This window comes from Camelus dromedarius, chromosome X (assembly GCF_036321535.1).
Source record: "Camelus dromedarius isolate mCamDro1 chromosome X, mCamDro1.pat, whole genome shotgun sequence".
Lineage (NCBI taxonomy): Eukaryota > Metazoa > Chordata > Mammalia > Artiodactyla > Camelidae > Camelus > Camelus dromedarius.
The window spans coordinates 44,827,154-44,851,775 of NC_087472.1; the positions used below are offsets into that span (position 1 = coordinate 44,827,154).

Consider the following 24,622-nt stretch of genomic DNA (forward strand, 5'->3'; position numbering starts at 1 on the left):
ATTTTACATCCTTCATAAAAGATCAATGGGAAAAGTTTCTGATAATTTTGTAACATAATCCCATCACAAAATATAGTTTTTTTAAAAGTAGATATTGAAAAAATTAGTCTAAATACTATTAAATATTATTAAAATTTTGGTAAAATTATAGCTTTCAAAAATTGTTTTTCTATAAAAAAAATTCCATAATATTACTAGTGAGAGAGAAATAAATATTTTCAATCTAAAATATATAATTAATTACATGCAGAAAATAATCTAACTTTTGTGGAAAACTTTAAGTTTGTAGTAAATGATTAACAATAACTACATCAGAATTATTCACATGAAGATAGGAGCAAAATGAATAGAATATATTGAGGCAAAAATAAATCAATATTAAAAATCTTCCATTTTATTCTTGGCATTGATGATGGCATTGCCTCTTATATCATAGACAAGAAGCCACATACTTTTTATTATTTCAAGATTTCCTTAACAGTGGTCTTATTCTATGCCATTTTGTGGCTTATTAGTATATTTAAGCTTTAGGATAGAATACCTCGTTAAAAACATTGAAGCTCAAAGACATAAAATTATGCTCTTAATAATTTTAGAACTGGACCACAAAATAGTCTGCATAATTTTTGCAAGTAACAATTGCATTTTACTATTTCCATTATTCTTACCTGGAAGGTAGGAGAATAGAGCTAGAATATTTCTTTTGAAGGGAAATCCAATCATAACCATGTCCAATCTTAATAATGGGAGTAAATTTAGAATTGTTAATATAGTTAGTAAAAAAGAAATAGAACATTTACTCCTTATCCATAAACACAGTTATATTTAGTGTATTCACATTTGGCTAAAATTATGACTTGTGGAAAATAAATTATTGGTGGGATTAGCTTGCCTGTTTTGTTTTGGGTTTGTTTGTTCTTTTTTTGTATCAGTGCCTAAGCATCAGAGATATACCGATAAAATAGACTAGTCAGAGTTTTGTTCATGTTCACCTATTATCTAAAGAGGACACATTGGTGTTGATTTATCTGTAAATATACTTTACTTTTGATCAGTACAACTGCCTGTGTCATTCATGTAATAGTGTGTACTCAGTCCACTAAGTACAAAAGTATACTTATATACAAAATGTATAAAAAGGAAAATGAACATATTAATTAGGAATAAGACTCAAAATATAACTTTAAATATAATAGAACTGAACAAATAAAATACCTTTTTATTTCATTGCATGCAGTAATACCTCAGTTAACTAAAACACATTTTTTGTATGTGGATTTGCCGAGATGCCAGGGGACTGGGTTCTAGTTAACTGAGGCATTCACATTAATTAAGGAGTAGAACTTCAGAGTACCCTATGTATGCTCCAGCCCTTATCAGACAGAATCATTATTTTCTTACCTGGGGAGGGTAGAACCTATTTGCCTGTTAACTGCCTCATGTTTTTCAGTCATAAGCTTAGGATTTGCTCTCTAGCTGGAAGAACCAGAGCCAATGTTAGACTTTAAAAAAAAAACAATTAAATCTCTATTTCAATGCTGTCACTTTAAACCTGCTTACTTTGAAGCAGAGAGCAAGGCTGCTACGCCTACAGAGCCTTAATCCAAGAACACGCAGCTTAGGTAGGGATGAAAAAAAAAAAAAAAGAAATAATAAGAGAGAAAGATAGGCCCTATTTGATTATGTGAATCAATACTAGCAATGAAATCTCAATGATCAAAAATGGGTCACATGTCTACCCATTTGATTCCATGAATACCTCCTAATCTCTCTGTCTTCAGGTAGAACTAGTGCTAGCTTTATATTCCTCAAGTAAAATGTTTGAAGCTGTGGTCTTTTATGAAGCTCTGTTCTCTCTACGCTTCTAAACTATGTGAATTTTGGACTAAATATTTGTTTTTCTTCTAATTTTACACTTTGTGTGTAACACTTACATATATATATATATTTATTGAAGTACAGTCAATTACAATGTGTCAATTTCTGGTGTACAGCACAATGTCCCAGTTATACATATACATACATATATTTGTGTATGTAATATTTTTAATAGCAAAGTTGTATATTTCTATGTGGCCTCTTTCTAAGCCGATTGCTAAGTTTCATGAGAAACACAGTTGTTTCCCCCAAAAAAGATAATTAATAGTTTAAGCAAATATCAATACACAGAATTGAATGTTTTGGTATTTGATATTCTATTAGGAGGATATCACATCTTAAAGAACTGCATTGCGTAAAATGGTGGAAACCATTAAATGAAAAACTAATTAATCAAAATACCATAGTCACCAGCATGCCAGTTAACTGAAGTGTTACTGCATTATTCTTTTACTGAAATGTGATATCCATCAGGCAACGGATTTACTGATACATATTAAATGATCAGTACTGTATTAGGCATGGAGATAAAACAAAAAAAATCAAACATTCAAACCCTGATCCTCAAGATACTTATAATTTAGTTGGAAAGGAAACAATTATGTTAAATGATAATACAAATATAAATAAATAAATAAGTGCACACACGCGTGCACACACACACACATACTCAAAATGTTATGATACATACCATAAAGAAATGATTAGTCTGAATGGATGAAAACTAGAGTTAAGATACAGTAGAACTGTGTGAGACTTTTACAGTATAAACATATATCGCTATAGCAATACAGAAACAATAATAGAGATGATAGAACAAAATAATTATAAAATCATTTAAATCATACATATTCTGTAATTGAAGTAAGATTGAAATGCAGTATGTCAGTGGCCTCTGCTCCTTATGAGTGTCCATTCTAACGCATGACAGTATACACAGTAAGTATACAGTATGCATATTATATACTTTTATTTCGGTGAAATACACATAACATCAAGTTACCATTATAAAGTACATATGTCAGTGATATCCAATACATTTGCAATGTTGTGCAGCCATCACCACTACCTAGTTTCAGAACTTTCTCCTCATCCCAAGTGGAAACCCTGTATCTATTAAGCCATCATTCCTCATTCCTTCATCCTCCAAGCCACCGGCAACCACTAATCTGCTTTTTTCTTTATGGATTTCACTATACATTCTGTTTCATATAAATAGAATCATATAATACATAGGCTTTTCTGACTGGTTTCTTTCACATGGCATAATGTTTTCAAGGTACATCCATATTGTAGCACGTATAAGAACTTCATTTCTGTTTTATGACTGAGTAAAATTCCATTGTATGGACAAGCCACTTTTTGCTTATCCATCCATCAGTTGATGGACTTTTGGATTGTTTCCAACTTCTGGCTATTGTTAATAGCATATGTGATATATTAATCAATGTATTGGGTCTATATAATAAACACAACAATCATACAAACATACACATATACATACACACAAACATTCTATTTTTTCTGTTTATATTGGTTGTTAGTCTTTTTGTTTAGGCAATCCTGATAAAAAAAGGTAATGGGAAAAGCTAGTTGTTTTATGTGGAATATTCTGGGAACAGTAGACATGGGTTTAAAATGGGCTGTCTTAACGCATATTAAGGCAGAGTTTCTGCTTACAATCTAAGCATTAAAATTAGACAAGACATTCTTCTACATCAAGAGGTACCTAAGGTATAAACATAAATTTCATAGTCCTTTATGCAAAAGCTTTTTCCCTCTAGTAGACATTTGTTAAAATTATAACATTTTGAAAGTTCAGCTGTTTGTAATTTTACTTTACCTCACATAAACGTATCATATACTCTGAGGCTTTCAACAGCCTTAGTTCATATTTTTTCTATGTTTAATAAGGGTTAATATCTTTGAGACAAGTCTCCAATAGTAAAATAATAGTTAAATTTTTTTCTTTTTTTTTACTTTTTAAAAAATATGTTTTTTGGGGGGAGGTAATTATGTCTATATATATACTTTTTTTTTAATGGAGGTACTGGAGATTAAACACAGGACCTTGTGCATGCTAAGCATGTACTCTACCACTGAGCTAAACCCTTCCCGCTTAAATTTAAACATATCCTAAATCAAAAATTCTAAAATAAAGAATAGAAGAGGTAGTTATAGACATAGAAGGCTGTGTTCATATTCTGCTAGCTTCAATAATAAAAACTAAAGTAAAAAACATCATACAATAATTGGCAAAACATTATAGGGGATCAGTATACACTGAATAAGCACAGTAACAGAAAAATGTATTCTTGATATTAATAATAAGTGTAAATGAAGTCAGACTAATTACCAGAAAGGAGAAGGGATGAAGACCCTAATAGGCCTATTTCTTTATATTTCCCTGAAAGAAGCCTTGTTAAAGCAGTTTTGTCAATCTTCCTGCAGATTTTCAGGTCCTGAGGAAAATTAGGTTTTTCTAATTCCATCAACTTTACGTTTATCACTTCACAGGAACACAACTTTAATGTACTGGCATCCCCCCTCCCCCGCCCTGCACACACACCTCCTTTTCTCAAAGAAGAGGAGAGAAAAGCCAAGATTGTAATCTGAATTTTAGCAGACTTCATAGTATAAAGTTTTTAAAAATATGTATATTATTCATTTAACCTGCAGCTTCCCATTTATAAAAAGATAATTCAAAACAGTGGTAGCCATAGCAACTTTTCTCTAATCTTTGAAATAAATCACAGTCTTTATAGGTGGGGAAAAAGTTAATAGAAGATACACTGTTTCAATTTCTGTTTGAGTGCTAAAAGCACTAGGCAATATTTGTTCAAAATTACTTTTCATAAAATATAAACCATTCTACTGTTAACATATCACATTGTGAAACTAATTAGCAAGACCATAGTCCTGGCAAACTTGTTAATCCGAAAAGACTATAAACTTCAATAAATTTCACCTTGGTGTACTCAGTATGTTCATCTTTGCAAACAGATCTAAGCTGGTTTGCAAAATGTTTACTTATTCCTGCAAATGAACACTGGTACAACTTTTACATGACCAATGTCACCTCTGATTTAGTGATTTCTATTGCTTCTTGATAACAAAGGCTCCACCACTATTTTTCACTTTAACATTTTCAGGGCTAAGCCTTATATCTAGCATATGATATATTCATTAAATGTTTGAGGCATGCATAAATTAATTAATGAAAAACATAAGTTATTGCTCAGGAGTTCTAACCCAAACTACATCTCTATTTGTACCAGTAAAGGAGCAGTCTCTATAAAATTAAAAGCATGGAGTTTAACGTTGGCCAGACCTGAGATGAGTCCTTGTTCCACCATTTATTAGCTAACTGTGCTGTTGTTTAAATCACTCAATCTGTTACCTAACCTAATAATATAGAGATAATAATAATACTTGCTCCATAAAGTTAGTGTGAAACCAAAACAAGATAATATTTCTCAACCTCTGAGCACAGAGTAAGTTTAATAGAGGATGATGCTGAGAAGGTGGTGGTGGTGGCAGTTATTGAAACTTCCAGAATCCCCATAGAAAAACAGAGCAACTAGATTGCAAAACAAAACAAACAAACAAACAAACAAAACCAGGGACAATATTTATAACTGAACTAAGTGACAAGGTATTCTCATGATTCTCAAAATAAAAGGGGTTGAGGAAAAATCACCAACTATTACAAAACCAGCATGTTATCAAGGTCTGTGTAGGAAGAAGCAGAAGAAGCAATAGGGCAGCTGATGGACCTGAAAACAGGAGAACCCCAAAATAGCAGAGAAGTATTCACTGGAAAGCACAGTGAACAAAGTTGAGAGAGCAACTGGAGTTGATAAGGGTTTAGCCTTAGTGAGTGGGTGTGAGAGGCCAGCATTTGTGACTGCAGAGACAAGGCCCTACACTGAGTCAAAACTTCTGAGAGTGGAATCAAGATTGAGCAGGATAGGGACAATAGTGACAAAGGAAAGAGAAGGTCCAGGTAAAGTTGGGAAGGGAAAGAATACTATGATATCTCTGAAAGGAAGCCATCATTTTTTTAACACAACAACAGAAAAAGGAGCTCTGTGAAGTTATAGCTACTTGTAAAGGTAGGCTACCCTATCTACTCCATCTAACAGTTCAAGAAATCTAATAATTCTACATAAGAATGAACAATCAAATATTATTGAGGTAAACCTCATACAAAGTTATTATGACAAAAGAAAATAAGGCACAGAATAGCATTCCTACAGTTCACAAAAAATGGATTAAATCTACAGCTTACAATTTAAAAATGAGCTGAAAGACATGAAGAAAATCATATGACATGAAAAAACAATATAAAGCAGACATAAATTGTAAAAAAAAGATAAGGTGACAGAATTCCAGAAAAAATTAGAAATAGAAGAATTCATTTCAAAAATGTTCCTTCAAAATTAGAGAAACAGGAAAATAAATATGAGATAATTAAATGTCAAATGGAGGAAAAACAAAGAATTTTAAAAACAGATGATAATGGCTTCATAGAAAGGGTCAGTTATTGAAAGCAGGTAAAGAAGATCTAACAGGCAAATAATAGGACTCATTGAGGAAGAAAATCAGACCAAAGGAACAGAACAAATTGAAACTGAACAAAAAAATTGAAGCTACATATTGAAAGAACACGCCATGACACCTCATGCCTGAAAATGTCAGCCCAGAATGACCAACACCATCATGTTTTCTTTAAAAATTACTAGAATTAGCAGAGAAGAGAAAAAAAATCTCTAAACACCTAAGAGAGTGGCTTGTTAGGGAATGAAATGTACTACCATAAGAGCTTTCAGTAGTAACTATGCCAGAAGGAAATGGAGGATATAGTGATTTTAAATACAGTATAACTGACTTACAACTATTAAAAAACATAAATTATGTTTATCCATATGAAAGAACTCAGGAATATTGTTTCAAACATGAATGAGCCAAGATTCCACTGGAGGATAAGCTTCAAACAACCAAAATGACCAGAGAGACTTAAAAAGTAGACACTAGTACTAAGAAATAAACATGTAAGATGAAGACTAAATTAGGACTAAAAAATAATGTAGCAAGTATATTTATGTACCATATCAATATAGATATAGTACAACATTTTTTAAGGGAGTGCACAATGAGGGAGCAGAGCCAAAAATATTTTTAACTTTTTTCAGTGGTGATAGTAATCATGTTAGTGTGTATGTCATTTTTCTGAAACCATTTTAGGTGTAATATATAGGATGAGCAAATGATAATCACAGACTTCTGATTTTTTCATACCTTATGTCCTTGAGAACCAGGATTATGGCTCTGAAAGAAAGAAGGTACAAATATAATACAGCAGATATTATATTAAAAATCTTGTAGTCCCGAATTTGAAGGATCAGTGTACATCTATGAAGTGTTTTATCTTTAAATATATATATATATATATATATATATATACACACACACACACACACATATATATCTGGGTATATATGTATACACACACATTTCATATCTCTGTCCGCTGGAAAGGCCTAATGAATGACCCAACCAGTAGCAATGAAGATCCTTAGCACCTAGATTATGGTTTCAAAATATTACTCACTAAAATAAAAGAGGCCCTCTTACACTAATGACAGATTCAAGATCTAAGGCAGGAGATAGACAAGGTGGTCCTTGAACATTTTCTCTTACCAGATTGCAAATAGCTGTCAAGATTATTAGGATCTTGTCAAAAGGACTCTGGAGCCAAACTGAAGAGGTGCTCACTGGCCCAAATTTGGACAATTTGAGCACCAATAAGGATAAGTATTATAATGAAATGAAACACATCAAATATGTTTAAATCTATAAATTCATAATGATATGAAAATAATCCACCTGGTCTCTCTTTGGGGATGACAGAATCAATTCATTATCTTAGAAACTGGTAAGTAGAGCTAAAGAATCATGCATTTATCTTGCTTTTCTTATATGACTTGTACCACTAGGCAATCAAATAATAGATAAGGGGAAACAATTCTTTTATAAAAAGTGTCGCTGGAAATAAATGAAAAGCAATAGTGGAATTAAATATCATGCTGCAACCACAGTGTATTAATGGACTTGGGCGCTGAACATTTGTTATATCACACAAAAAAGATATAATCAAAAGATAAAGTAGATATTATTTTCCATATTGTTTCTGCTAACTACAGCTAAAAACACTGAACACTGTGTATAAAATAAACATAAGGAGAGTCTGAAAGTTGGAAAGAGGGCAGATGAGTGGCCAGGGACCTCAGAACCCCAAAGAAGACATGGTGGTGAGGCCCCTGGGTTTTCTTCTTGCCTCATGGTATCCAGACTGTGTGCTGGAGAAGTCAGTATCCTGCAAACACCAAGAGACACAGACGAAAAAAAAAAAAAAAGTCCCATCAAAAGCCTGCTTCTAGTAACCAAAAGTCCTGGAAATGGACAGTCTAGCAAGAAAGAAAACATTAGACAACAACCTCTTGACTTGAGCTGTCAAGAAATACAGAAAAATATGGTTCCATTCCTATTATTAGTGGAGACCCTAGTTTTCCCCCTTTGCCAGGTTGTAACAAGGGGCTTTATCTACTCTCCCCGCCATCCCATCCCTCTACCACCCCCTTGTTATTTTCCCAGAGAGATTTCAGAGAAGACTACACGAGGGCAGTAATGAGTCACTCCTACCCCTCCCAGCCAGTGTGGCATCAGTGGAGGATTAGCGGAGAGCCAGAACTCCCACCTCACCGTAGCAGTAACAAGGAATCACCCCCACCCCTCGGATGTCCACAGAGGCAGAGTGGGGAACCTCGATTTATTCCCTCCACACCCAGCAGTAACAAGATGCTCCTCTCCCTCCTCACTGGAGTAGGCGGTGCCAGAGAAGACCAGGTCTCAGCACTGCACAACAGGAAGGAGGCCAGCCTCCCTCAGTGTTAGTGAAGACCACTTAGAGAGTAGCAGTTAGGCAACTCTGCCTCTCCCAAGGAGGATGGTATCAGCAGAGACCTAGTGGGGGAAAGAGACTCCTCACCCCACCCAGTAGTAACCCTTGCGCTCAGTGAGGGTCAGCGGAGGCTGAGTAGGGGACTGGATGGTGTCAGATGAGGCTTGCTAAAACAGAAATTTTACATAAAATCCAGAGTCTCATAATATAATACTTAAAGTGTCCAAATTTCAATTGAAAAATCGCTTATCGTACCAAGAAGCAGAAATATCTGCACTTGAGTGAGAAAAAAACAAGAAGATACGAAAAAGAGCCAATGGAAACCCTAGAACTGAAAAATAAAATAATTGAAATAAAAAACTCTATGGATAGGTTCAACATCAGAATGAAAGGGATAGAGGAATGAGTCGGATAACTTGATAACAGATACATCAAATTTATCCAATTTGAACAAGAGAGAGAAAACAGACTGAAAAAGGAAAAAAAAAAGAGCAGAGACTTAGGGGCCTGGAGGATTACAATAATATATCTAACATTCATATCAGAGTTCTGCATGGAGAGAAGAGGGCAGGCCTGAAAAGGTATCTAAAGAAATAATAGTGTGAAAAATTTCCAGATGTATCAAAAAATAGAATTTTACAGATTCAAGAAGCTGAGTAAACACATTTCAGTTCATTTTCTTCAGAACTTCTCAGAACCTTGGGTATACTAATATGCATTATGAAATCAGAATTTCACAAATGGATTACATATGCAACCATTTGTTCATAACTTTAGATAGGGGTCACTCCATCACCTCCCACCTGGGATCAATTTACAGTCTGCATTGATTTATTTTCTTTTTCTTTAAGAAATGTTGGGAAATCGATGATAGTAGCTTTTCTTATTTGAGAAGTATAAGCAACATTGGAATCAAAAGGGATGCACTTTCTTGGGAACTCCCAGAATCACGGAAGGCAGCTCCCCTCAGAAAGATGTGTGAGAAACAGCACTGTCTAATGAAATCAGGTCTAATCTGGTCTTCTGTGTTTTGAAAAGCTGCCTAACTGCTAGTAGTAGATTTTTGGATAGTGAAGGTGATAATGAATCTGGGTCCCTGAGGTCATAGATGCAAAAATCAAGCTTGACTCAGAATTTCTTGAACCAGCTAATCCCTTGGAAAATGGATATATATTTGAATCAATAAGTGAATCCTTGGAAACCCAAGAAGGAATAGGCTTGGACAGCTGAGCTCACTTGCATGGAGTAGTATGATCATTATTTTTGGAAGAAACATAAGAGCTGGTATTGAGATCTGGTCCCACACTATGCCATCTTAGCACTGGATTGTGTCCTCTGTGACCAGACTGTGTGGGACTAGTGTATTAGACAGCATTAGACAGCGACCAGCAGCAATGGCTGGAATGGACTGATCAAATTTGACTGCTTGGATTTAGAATCCAAACAGATCCCCATTTGAACTGCATAGGGAACCAGAGTATTATTGGTCAATTTGAGGTGAGGACAGGGGAGAGCCTCAAGAAAATATAAAGAGAAGTGACCTTATCTCCATATGGTATTTGCGGGGACAGTTTACACTGCTCATACTCAGGAATATTTCCTACTCTTTCTTTCAAGTTCTTCTGATGTACAAATACAGCTTCTGTCCTTTGGTAAATATTAATTGAAAGCCTACTGTGTATGGTTCAGGCTAAGTGCAGTATGTCAGAAGTGCTGGTATTATTCGTGATATTTTTCATGTATTTCATAGACATTTATTGACTAACAGGAAAAGGTCACAGAAATTAATGTCATAATCACTGCCCCTAAGGAGTTCAAAATATACACAGACAGATATAAATACAAATGTATGAATCACAGTACAGTTTGATAAGTACTATAAAAGGTACCGAAAAATTCCTGTGGAAACATAAAAAAGCCAGTGTTTTTCACTGCCTATGGGACTAACCATAAAAAGGGTTTGCATGTAAGATTGTGGAAAGGACCCCTGACAGATTGACATAAACCTTTAAAGTATATTTCTGTATTCTAAAAAAAATGTAACATTATGAAATCAGGTAATGTCCTTTCTCGGGTGTATTTTATAGAAATTACCTCATAAGTGAATATAAAAGATGTTTTCTTACCACTAAAGATACTATTTAGGGACCTCAGTAAAGATACATTCCCAAGATGATTATAATTTTAAAATAAAGTTCAGGGAGCCCCAAACTACCTAAAGGTCCTATTTCTCTCCCTCTGAAACTATTCTTTGTCAAGGGCCCGAAACATCCTATTAAAACTGAGCTTTGAGAAGCAGCTATAATTTATTACTGTTGATCCTGATTAATACATCAAATTTACCTCCTCTCTTACTGATTCTTGCATATGTTGTTGTATGTTACAGTTAAAATTAAAATCTGCTCAAAATATTATTTACTTATTTGAATTGTGTGGAATTTTAATGCTTCATTCTACTGCTTCAAAAGAGAATGTATCGAGGTTTCTATAACCCAAGCTGTTGACAAATTAAGCTTCCTAATGAAATCCTCTTATACCTTTAGAACTTAAACTCAACTTAAAGTGGTTTAAAAGACAATGGCAAATGGCTTAATTTTCAAAAGAAATTAGTGGAGTAGGGGAGGGTATAGCTCGAGTGGTAGAGCGCATGTTCAGCATGTATGAGGTCCGGGGTTCAATCCCCAGTACTTCCTCTAAAATAAATAAATAAACCTAATCCCCCCCACCAAGGAACTAGTAGAAAGGTAAGTTACACTAAGCATTTTACCAAAACAAATGTTATCTAACCCTGTAGATACATTTCACATCTTTATTCTCTGTTATTTGACATAGAGATACCAGGAGGGACATGGAGGGTCTATATCAGGTGAATTCCCTCAAAAAATGATAACAGAGCTGCCAAGATAAAATGAATATGATTTAAAATTTTAGATTTGTTATAAGTACTTTCTATTTTGCAGATTTAAAGTAATTGCAAAATCTCCAAGCAGTTCATTTAATCAAACGCTGCCTAATCTCTGATCACTTGAACACATAATCAGCTTCACACTTTTGCCCACTTGAGAATTATTGATTCTTCCTATTAAAACAAATACAGATCCAGGTGATACATATTATAATTATCACAGCTAATGTGATTACTGCATGTAAATTGATTACCATAATTAGGATATAGTTATTTGTATGAGAGAGAAGTAAATTGTCTGCAGGGTTTTTGGAGAAAAGAAAGATGAAGACAATCTATCCCTCAGCAACCAAATTAAGGGGAAAATATATTAAGTTAATATCATATGTCACTATTACATATATTTTAATATATATTAACTAACAATTTTTAAATAGCAAGGTTTTGAATGACTTTAGTATGAGAAGAGGGAAGGGCTAGATTGTGGGAAAACGAGAGGAAGAGAAAAACACCAGCAGCAAAGAGAGAAATGGAATAAATAGAAAAAGAAGGAAAATAAGAGGAAAAAAGGAAGATGGAAGGAGGAGAGAAAAGGGAAGAGAAAATAAATACACATTTCCACACAAAATATTGATCTAATGTTGTAATAATAATGCTCTCTTTTGCATAATTACACACACTGTGTATGGCACTCAAATGATGGCACTCAAAAATGTCCACACCCCAATCACAGAACCGATGACTATGTTATCTCACATGGGAAAAGAACTCTGCAGATGTCACTAAATTCCTTGAGATAGGAAGATTATTCTGGATAATGAAAGTGGACCCAATTTTACCACATGAGTTCTTTTTTTGTTGTTTTTTTTTTCATTGAAGTATAGTTAGTTACAATGTATCAATTTCTGGTGTACAGCACAATGTCCCAGTCATGCATATACATACATATATTCATTTTCATATTCTTTTTCATTAAAGGTTATTACAAGATATTGAATATAGTTCCCTGTGCTACACAGAAGAAATTTGGGGTTTTTTAAATCTATTTCTGTATAGATTTTGTATAGTACCACATGGATTCTTAAAAGAGGTAAACCTTCCTGGATGCAATCAAAGGATGATATTAGGAGAAGAAAAGTGAAAGAAATGCAAAGTTGCTGTTCTGAAGATGGAGGAAGGGGCCACGAGTCAAGGAATTTGGGCAGCCTCTAAAATCCACTGAAAGCAAGGAAACGGATTGTCTCCGAGAGCCTCCATAAAGGAACGTGGCCCTACTGTCATGATTTTACCCCACTGAGATCTGTGTTGGGCTTCTACTCTTCAGAGACATAAGATGAATAAATATATTTGCATTGCCTTAATCCACTAAATTTGTGATAATTTGTTATAGCAGCAGTCGAAAACTAATACATATGGCGTATGATTCAGTTCCTGCATATTGACGTTGACATAGTATCAATGACATACATAAAGAATGTGTTATAAAATGGTTGATTCATACATAGTTTAACTTAGAGTTGGTACATTTGTGATTCAATTAATTTAAGTCTATATTGACTTTATTTTCCTGAAGGAATGTGAATTTTTTAATTTCTTTTTTGGTGGACCTAATTTAAAATGGTCCCTCCAAAAATTGGCAGTTGGAGCTGCCAGCATATTTAGATGAGTTGGTCTACTTCTTCCTCACGTCATCCCATAAAATCTACTTTCAAGAAAAGACTGAGGTTCACTGTGCTGAAATAACTTATTTGAGCTAATCACTGAAAGAAATAGATTCCCGAGAAATGAAGCCAGATAAGAAAGTGGGAGAAGAGGCATCTGCCGTCCTCGCTGTGGTGGGATATATCCCTGTGGGAGGCTGAAAAACATCTGTGCTTCATGAAACCGCTTCGTGAAAGAATTATGCTTCTCCACCAGACATTTCGAGCTCTTAAAAAAGATGCATTTAAAAAAGACAATTTTCCATACTAGCATTTAACTTAGCATTTAGCTCATTTTTATTCTGAATTAATTTAAATGTTCCTATAAAATAGATTTCAAGTTAGACATGATTTTTTTCTAGTTTTATGAAGAGTACCCTTTCCTTCTGAAACGGTAACTATGTGAACTTAGAAAACAAGAACAATGTAGTTAAAAGTTAAGTCCAGATCTAAGGAAAACAAAACTCTCAGAGAAATCCCCAAGTTTCTGTTGGAATATGGAAAGTCTTTGAAGAAAGCATTCACTACAAGGAAAATGTAGATTTTGAGTATGTTTTTCTCTGTAAATCACAAATGAAACTTTTGTGTATGTAAACCCAGTAGACTTCCATTTCTGGTGATATGGCAGAATAAATAACCTGAAAGCTCTGTTACAGAACTCAGAATTGTAGGATAAAATATAACAACACAAGAAAAGGAAAGCAATCCTCAGGAAACAAAAGAAGAAGGAGGAGGAGAAGGAGGAGGAAGAGGAAGGGGAGGGGAGAAATTGACAATGAGGCTGCCCTGGTGATTATGTTGGGGGAGGAGGGATTCACAGGTCCTACAAACCAAGGGGTTTGTGATTCCATTGCAAGGTCTAGTCTTAGGTTCATATGAGGTGGGGATTGTAAAGGAGATCTCTGAATAAAGCCAAGACCTTTAAGGGCCTATAAATAGGTTATTTATTTTTTTAATTACCCATCAAAGCAGTGAGATTCCAAGAATCTATGGTTATCTTAGTTTGGCCTCTGGGTGGGAAACAAGTTTCTCTTAAGAATTTGTAAACACAAACCTGTATTTTAACAAGTTGTGGTCTAAATGTATACAACTCATATGGTCTAGGGATGCCTCCCAAAAAGTTAAATAGTGGTCCCCAATAAGTAATACTCCTGGGGTGCCTGGCAATAATAAACTCAAAACGTGTCTGGAAGGAGGCATGTTCAATCCAGGCAGAACAGAATTCCTACAGATAAATCACCTTTAAAGATTACTTCCAAGTTCAAAATTTACCATAGAAAAGAGTCAATGGCCACCCAAATAGCCCTGTTGTTACCCCCAGGAACTTTTGAGAATCAGTAGATAGATGAAAAGAAGTACTTTTAAATCAATTAAAGAAATAATAAAAGAATTTTTAAAACATAAGCAAAGAATAAAACATCAGAAAACATATTTTAAAAGAAATTAAGCTACCAAAAAGAAATACACAGCAATTAAAATAAAAATCTAGCACAATATTTATTCAAAAATTGAAAATCTCTAGAGTGATATGATTCTAATGAGTAAAAAACTATTAAAACATTTTTAATAAGGTAATATAGTAAAAATTAGGACAGTCATGCCACATGGAGTTCACCTTATTTTAGATTTCCCCCTGATTTTAAAATAATACTGTAACAATCACTGATTTATAGATGTCTAGATGTATATTTGTAGTTCCCCCCAAAAAAGGAAAGAAAACTAATTTTCCATATGAAGTATGCAGCAATAAATTAGGATGATTTTCAATGTTCAGCTCAAAGACTTCAAAAGAAACTTTAAATGTTAATGGTGCAATAAGAACATAGTTTGCATACTTATATGATAAATATTTTCTATAGTTTAAAGGAATTTTTATGCAATTTTTGTGATACTTTTTTGTCTACAGTTTCTAACAGTATGTATCTTTCACACTCATATGTATTCTTCATTTTATTAAATTGGCTTTATTGGTGGTGGTTAAGTGGCAGATCAACAACGAGAAACTATAATTTAGGATCTGAATTTTGTTTCTAATTAATTCATCTTCTGTGCGACAACAGCAGGCAGTGGGTAACTTATCAAATAGCCACTCATGCTTTTTATTGGATCTTGCGTCATTGTATACTGCCAGACCACTTAAGAAACCACAACTACAAATCCCTGTTGAATATCTGATTTTTGCAGGGACAAGTCAAGTTTCTGTTGAATTAAAAAAAAAAAAAAAGGATTTTCTGAGATAGTGATCAGTTTGATGGAACTTGATTCCCCTCCATTTTTCCCTTGTTCAATTCCTCATTCAGTGATTGAATGGGGAGGGAGGTATAATAAAACAAAAACAAAAACAAACAAACAAAAAAACAACCTGCCTGTTATAGCACTGTAGAGTCCACTATTAAACATTTATTAACTGTAAGATTTTTGCTGTACTGTGAGCTTCTTGGAGACATGGAATAAATCTTGCCTACTATTTATACTCAGAGCCTCACATAAAGTTTCAAAAAGAGTAGACACTCAATGGTATTTACGGAATTAATAAATTAACTAATTTCAACTGTTCCTCCTTATTTCCTTCCTTTTTAATATAAAATAATTAATAATGCAGTTTCATCATTTTACACATACCCTTCATCAAGGTGACACAAAATACTCTAAAATCCCCACTCTTTCTAATTATCACTCATTAAAACTCCTTTCCTAAGATATCCATCAAATGATATTAAAATGCTAGACGACACCTTGAATACTAGTGAGAAATCATTCAAATGGGGTGTGATTGGTCAAGGACATCTCTGCTATTTGGGTCAGCTCGACTCTTTGAAAGAAATGCTACACGTTATTGGTGGAGATGTGTGTGGAGGGCAGTTCAGGAAGCAAGAATGGCTTAACCCAGGGTCCTAGACCTATTTTCAAAAGATAAATACTTCCGGTTCAGGTTAGAGCCATCAGTTTTTTAAATGTTAAGATTTCCACTCCACTTCTTGCTTTCATTCAATTTGATTTTGTCCTAAACTTAGGGTAAACAGCCACAGCTGTCTTTAATTCTTAGAAATTAGAGACCAAGCATATTCTTGCTAATTTTAAACCAGGGCAATTCAGGATAAGATATACCATTTGGTAAACTCTTCAGTGCCTCCTCAGTTTCTGACGTACTCCTCTAAGCATTCACTACTGAGAACTTCAGATCTTATTCTGATGAGTCAGAATTTGGAAAATTATATTAATCCATGGCTTTTTAAAAAATGTTTGCCTTCAGATAGAACATTTGACAATTAGATTGGCTGCTATTTGTCTGTTTTGCTTTCCAGTAATTAGCATTTTTTTATACTTCATGGGCTGTGATGATAAGGTATTTTCAAAATTTTGTATTTCAATTACTTGCAAGAACAAGTATGACTGTAGTTCCACACGATCTCCAATCACTTTATAGAGAAATACAAGTATCTTTTCTGTGTAGTAAATAAAATTGCACTAGTTTTGGGAAAAAACGTCAAATGAAGGGGAACAGCGTAGAGTACGTAAAGATCCCCAACATGGTGATAAAGAGACTGGGATTCTAGTCCCAGCCCTGTTGTTAACTAGTTGTGTGTCTTTGCGCAAGTCATTTAGATTCCTTGAGTTTCTGTTTTCTTATCTATAAAATTACATGCTCTATTTTCACAATAAAAACAAAGTAGTAAGAATGTTGTTGCTATGAGGGAGAGATGGAAATACATTAAGAAGACAACATAAAAAGGAACATCCTGTCATTTATTATTCTTTCTTGTCTTGCACCAACACTTTAGCAAAAGTATTAAGGTGTCTTTAACAGTTTTAAGCAACACAAATTATTACACATTGAGTTGGACCCTAGAAGACTAACTTTGCCCAATTCATATTCCATGTCTTGCCAAATAGCAGAATTGCTGTTTTAAAATTTGTGTAATCTCACTCTCAAGAACAAATGTACTGATTTTTACAATGGTTATTTATTTACAGCTGAAACCCTACTCATGTTTGTTACAGCATATAAATAAGCTATCATTAGTACACTAGGTTTCCAACCTCAATTTTATCTAAATGCTGTTAAGATAATTTCACAATAATGCATTCGGATATATAGAAAATTCAATATCTTTGATTTGTTGTTAAATTTTAAGCTGACAAAACTGCCCTTTATGGAAGGCTTATATTGTATAATAAATGCAGACATGAAGTACTAAATTACACATACCATAAGCCTCAAATCATCAGCGATATCTCTAGAATTATACTCTGCCCTAAGATATTGGAAGAAATCCTAGAAATTGAGAAAAATGATGGCAGCTGCTGTCACTGATGCTGGAGCCAAACCAAACTGCAATGTCTACACGTAATCAATCACAGCTCCCTGGGCCCTGCCTTTATCTCCATCTCCAAAAATCAGAGGCCACGGGTGTAAGATGAATAAGCACAATGTCATGAGGAAGCCTGAGCGGTGATCAGAGGAAGAGATTGAGATTCAGACAGACAAGCAGTGGGAGAGCGGCCGCCCACGGCATATAAGTCGGGGTAAATAGGGAGGCCACTATTTCACCTCTTCAACAATCATCCCTCGTGCACCTATTACGTGCCAGGCACTGGTGGGTGCTGGTGATACAAAAAAATGAATTAGATCCAACCCTGCTTATCAGGGAGCTCCCTGTATAACAGGTGAAGCAGAGATGCATAAATATTGTCACCTTTCCTGTGGATGGCTGTGACAATAAAGCTAGGTGCAAAATGTGCTTGGTAGCCCAGAAAAAGACTGAACTGCCAAGGAGACTCAGGAAACTCTCCCCAAGGGAATTGTCACTTGATTTGATGCTTAATAGAAGAATAGGAATTTTCCAGTTGGAGGAGGGAGTCAAGGGCATTTAGGTCGGGGAAAGAACAAGTAAAAGAAAGGGACATGAAAAAGCACTCAGGCTAAAGGAACTAGGTTTAGTGTGCTCAGCCAAAGCTCTTGGTGTAGTTGTAGAGGCAGGAGGTTAAGAAAAAATAGAAGTGAATTGACTAGAAAAGCAGACTGGAGCCATATGATGAAACTTCTCATCTGCCATGTTGAAGAGTCTGAATCTTAACCTGCACTCAACAGGGAAGTCAACAGGATTTATAAAAAAAGGTCTTTTTTAGAATGGGACATCGGGGGAAAGTGTGGAGGGGTAATTTGATAGGGAGGACTGCAGGAATGAAGGAGGAAATACTAATTAGGAGGCTGGGTCACAATCGTCTAGACGAAGAAGACAAATCCAAATGCTTTCAAAGGCTGGCAAGTAAAGTAAATGTGAAGGTGGACCCCACCCTCTTACCCCGGACATTAAATTCAAGTAAACAAACTACCCTGGCCAAGCATCACTCAGGATACAATTTGGTTCAGGAATGCCGATTTTTAAAATCACAGGTAGGAGAAAGGATGATAACATTTTGAATTATGCAGTGGAAGAATGAAGAATGAAAAAGGGACAATGAAAAGAATATGAAAACAAATACATGTATGTTCATGTATGACTGACACATTATGCTGTGCACCAGAAATTGACACAACATTGTAAACTGACTATACTTCATTTAAAAATATATATATATACAAAAAAAAAAGAAAGAAAAAGGGCTGGTTAATTCCAGATCTATTTGAATGGCAAATAGAGCTGTTCCAGCTATTTCTGAATAGTTAAGAAATTAGAATATACACCAAAATGGCCACAATGTGTGCTCACTGACTCCATCCAGTAACAGCGAAGGAGAAAGTAAGAGAGAAAACCCTGCCTCTTATGCACTGCCAGTGGAAAAAAAATTCTGCATAGATACTTACAAGTAGAAGTCAATGTGATTTTTTTAAAAAACAGGTTGAAACTATAGTTTGGTCCTAGCAATACAGAAAATTGCCTAGCCTTAGTCAGAGGCTGTTTTATTTTTTCCATTACCTATTTTTTAAGGTGGACAGTGCATCTGGGCAAAAAAATACAACAAACAAACAAAAACTATACTAGAGCAGTGACAGAAGTCAAAATGATTATATTATTAAAAGTTATTCTCAATTGCAATTCTGCTATTACTTTATACAATTAATCCTCTTACTCCCTTAATCTATATCTAAATAGATGTGCTAGCAACAACCACAGAGTGGCAGGAAGGATTGCAGACGTGGAATCTACTTCGACTTGGAGTGAGGGAAACATAAATGAGGAAATACAGAGACTTAATTCTAAGGGCTGAATAATTTCTGGACAAAAGAGGAATTCTAATGGATAATAAGAATAATGAACTGAATAGAGGTAGTTATCTCAAAACCAAAGTGGAATGTTAAAATGATTTTCCCCACTTAAGCTAACCGATCATAAATTATTACTGAGGTAATATGGATAAATATTATCTTACTATTGTATGTGATTTAAAAAAAGCACCATATGCAATTCCGATACATTTAAGCATGCAATTTAAGTGCATGTCCTGCTTTCGAAAATGACTGCAATTTATATGTATCACTTACATAAACATAGTATGTCTTATATATGTCAGGTGATTAATGAATAGGTTAACTGAACAGTGGTTAGACAGCATAATAGAATGGCAAAATTTGTGTCAGAAGACTGATATTTTGAAAAAACAAAGTCAAGAGCTGAGTGAGAATTTGGAGTCTTGATCATATCACAGTTGGCCATTTGCTGTGCAACCTTCAGCAAGGCCCAATCTCTGTGTTCAGATTTCTCTTTTGTGACCAGAGAGAAAGGAAGGCCAAACTGCAAACTAAGGGTTCCTTCTAACAGTCTATCAATGGATGCCCTTGTAAAAACAGAGAAAGAATGTCTGGCTCTGAAGAGGAAATAAATGTGGATGCAAAATTCAATTATCCCAAGCTAAAAATCAAGGTTCTTTACATCTATAAGACTGGAAATAACTCTGCCTTCAAAACTGTATCTGATTATTTTCTGTGTCAGAGCAAAAGTGTACTTAATGTCCAGGACTCACAAATTCAAAAGCCTCCAAGAGCCAAGCCAAAATCATAAATATGTGACATCTCCCAAATGCAAGATAATATGGGATGATAGGGTCCATGATCAAGAAGAGAATACGTATCTTCCAATACTTCTCACATTCAAATTCTTTTTCTAAACATTGCCTTTCAAAGCCCATCTTTGGCTAGATTTGAGCAGTGTGTCATAAGATTGTGACCTCTGAACCCTAAGTCATCTGTTATTAGCAGTCTTAAAGTATCTTTTTTCACTTGGGTAGCTATATTGCTTGTCACAAGTCAGTAAACTATCTTATCAATGCTCAATTTATTCCTCATTTTATCTGATGCTATCAGCAGCATTTAACCCATTGGATCACTCACTCCCTCCTCTTTGATAGCTTTAGTCACCTGGCTCCCTGGACACCACATATTCAGATTTTCCTCTTACCTTTGGAGCCACCTGTCACTCTCCTTGACTGGTTCTTCCTCTTCTCTTAGCTCTCCAAAAGTTGGAGCACTCTAAGGTTTCTTCCCCTCTGTGTCTAAACATTCACTCCTTTGGTGATACCCAGTCACACGTCTTTAAATAACAACAATATACTGTCAATGACCAAATTTATATTTCCAGCCCAGACCTTTCTCTCAAACTCCAGATTCATATATCCAACTGATCACTTAACATCTACATATAGACATTTCAAACTTCAGATGTCTCAGTGTGGGCTGTGCCGTGGCTGGAAGTTACTGTGCTGCTGCGGTGGCGGTGGCGGTGGTGGTGGCGGCGGCAGCGGCAGCGGCAGCGGTTGAGGCCGTGGCCGAGGCGGCGACGCAGGAAATCAAAGATGGCAGATTTTTTGAAAGGGCTGCCTGTCTACAACAAAAGCAATTTTTGTCGATTTCACGCCGACTCTGTATGCAAAGCCTCGAACCGACGTCTCTCAGTTCACCTGCCCACTCGGGAGTACCCGACCGAACAGAAAAAAACATTCTTTTGCGCTAGCTACATCAACAATGGGACAAAAAGAATGCTGCCAAGAAGGGAGACCAGAAGCAAGTGGACCTCGAGGGCGAGAGCTCGCTCCCTGCTCCGCCCGCCCCCCCAGCAAGGTCGCCCGGACAGACAGCCCACACATGCACGAGGACACTTAAGGCTCCCGCTTCGCCACCTGCGCCTCCTGTTCTGCCTGCTTCTCGCCCGCCCGTCTTGTGTAAGCGCCGCCACCCACTCCCGCCGCCGGCCCACCCATGCCCCACCGCCCACACCACTTCCAACCTCATAGGAGCCCATTGATTTACTCTCCTTGAGTTTTTATTTATGGTGTAAAATATACCAAGCCATGGTTAAAGGGGAAAGCAAACCCAGTAGTAGCGTGATGTTGGTAGATGCTTTTTAAAAAAACAGCATTGTTACTCACCTCTCCACATCCAGTCCCCCTCCTCTTGCCCCCCAGTTCTCCTCTGGAAAACTGGAGTGAGTCTGCGAGGGTCTAGAGCAGGGGCCCTGCTGTGGCTTGGCGTTGGGGTGGGGGGCCTCCTCCCAGCTCCCACTTGCCGATCTGGGCCTTAAAGACTTTGCCTTGTCTCGAGTTCCACCGGGACCTATTCTGTGCCCAGACCTTGCTCTGAGCATGCGTAAGGGGGAGAAGTCAGCCCTTCTGGCTCTTTCTCTTAAGTCATTTTATCATGTTCTAGTGCGTGGTCCGTGTCCACCCCAGTAAAAGGATCTTTCCTACTCGGTGAAAAACAAAAACAAAAACAAAAACAAAAAAAAACTTAAGATGTCTCATACTGAAATCCTGATATCTTTCCACAAAAGTGCCCCACTGGTATTCTTTCCAATTTCAGTTCCTAGTCACTCAATTATTTCAGTTACTGAAACCAAAAATCTTGGTGTAATTGTAATGTCTCTCTTTTTCTCACACCTTACATCTTAGTCTATCAGGGCGTCATCCTAATTTTACTTTCAAATAAATATGGACTCTGACTTCTTTTCACCACCTTCACTGTCTCCATCCTGCTAAACAGCTCTCTTCTCTCCTGGGGATTACTGCCATAGGTCTCTACTTGCACCATTACCCCCATAGACTCTCAACGCAACAGCCAGAATGAGCCTTTTACAATCCGAGGAAAGTTATTTCACACCTCTGGACAAAAGCCAGGCCATGGCTCCCGGTTTTACTTCAAGTTAAGCCATTGTACTCACAGTGGCTTCTTCCAAAGCCCTTCAAGATTTCTCCCCTGCCGCTATCAACATCCCGCCCCACTATGTTCTCTCCTAGCATTTCCCCTCAGTTCAACTTGCTTTAGCGACAGTGACTTCCTTATAGTTCCTTGAACATACTTGTCATGTGTTCATGTAAGGATCTAATTCTTTCCCCCAGGGGGTGGAAAATTCTTCCTTAAATATTTACTTAACAAACTCCCTCAGCACATTTAATATTTGCTCAAGTATCACCTTCTCCATGAGTCAAAACCTGAGCATCTGCAAAATTACCACCACCTCAAGTTCTGGCGCTTCTCACCCCATTTACGCTGCTCCAAAAAGGTTATCGTTTCCTCATAGTCTACAATTTGGTAATCTGATGAGCATTTAAGATTTTCTCTCCCTTTGCTAGACTGAAAGTGCCATAACAGATATCCAGTGTTGTTCATCTCAAGCACCTAGAAGAATGTCTGGACCACTGGTACTCAATAAATATTTGTTGTGGTTTACTAAGTTATCAGAAAAGATAATTTATCACGATATTTAAATTCCGTTTTTAGAGTCATGGTCTTATTATTCACAACAACTCTCAGTAAGAGAGGAAGTAGAAGTAAAGGATGTGTTAAGTGCTTACTATGTGTCAGTCATTGTGCTGAGATATTTGCATATATATTATTCCATTTGATCCTCATGACAATCAAGTCAGAGTGGTATAATGGGCCCTGTTTTCCAACAACAGAACCAAAGTCATATAACTTGTAAGTAGCATAGTCAAGCTTTGCACCCATTGTTACTTCACACAAGATCTATGATGTTCAAAGAGAACTTGTATGTCATATACTCTTAAAGATAATTAATGTACAAATACGAAATAAATCCTGAAAAATTAAGGATAACTGGCCATGAGATTGATGTACAATTAATCAAGGTCCATTACTTACATTTCAATGTTTCTCTTAAAGAAATGTTGGTCGTATTCTAGAAAAAAATCCTTTTTTTTTAGATTTGTAAAAACTCTTCTCACATTATAAAATTGAGAACAAGAAATTAATTGGAATGGGAAATATCCTTAATATAGAAGCTTCACAAAATACCTGTTCATTTTATTTTTCAAGTAGAGCTTACATGGAGTTAACAGTTTGTGGTAATATAGAATAATACATGAAAAATTATACTAGAAACAGTAGAACAAGTTTTCCTCCAGTTTCACTTAAACTTTCACTGCTTAAAATTGAACAGATCAGCCACTTGAAGAAATATCAAGGGCTCGTTTGATAGCTTCTGTTTACTGTCAGAATTCTGCCAACTAGTTTCCAGAACAGGCAAAATTGTGTCACTTAAGAGGCTAATGCATTAAGTCTACAAGACAAATTGTTCACTAAAGGTGCAGTAACTATTTTCAAGAAGAAACAGCTGTGTTATCATTAGAAGGTAAGCTCTCATGATCATGTGGCCACTTATAACAGAAATTCAGCCACCTTAACAGCGGTGTACAATTTGTCTTCCAGACTGAATCCATTGTCTATGTAACTGACAAAACTCGCTGGTTTAGAGCTTATTCACATGCTGAAAACTGAGTAACATGTTTATACAGATACAAATGACTATAAAACCGCCCTCAACAACAGAAGTCAAAGTCCTTTCCAACCTTGCTACAACATCAAGATATACTGAGTAAGCTTAATTGAATTGTTTTGTTTTACCAAATTTTGCAAAGTAGTTCAGTTTCTTTTATTTTTTTGTAATAATCGTGACCTCAGGCTTTCATGAATGAATTTGCTGCTCCTTTTGAAGAAAAAGATCAAGAAAAATTCCCCAAGTGCAAAACCAAAAAGAAAAGGAAGCTTTCTTTGCTTACTTGAACTATGTATCTTGTCTTACTGTTGCTTTAATGTTTGCTTAAATAATGAAAATTTGTACGAAAGGGGTAGTTTCACTTTTTTCTCCCTTCCCCGATCTTCTAAGGAAACAAATTTATGAAAATTGCAGTGCTTTTTAAAATTATAATAATACAAAGTAG

At 35.7% G+C, this 24,622-nt stretch overlaps 1 protein-coding gene and 1 pseudogene across 5 annotated transcripts in view; one reads left to right on the plus strand and one right to left on the minus strand.

The window, feature by feature from the left end:
- Window positions 1-24,622, minus strand: part of PCDH11X (protocadherin 11 X-linked) — a 590,766-nt gene that overhangs the window by 422,784 nt on the left and 143,360 nt on the right. The window lies entirely within an intron of this gene.
- On the plus strand, window positions 21,155-21,548 carry LOC105085515 (DET1- and DDB1-associated protein 1-like; annotated as a pseudogene).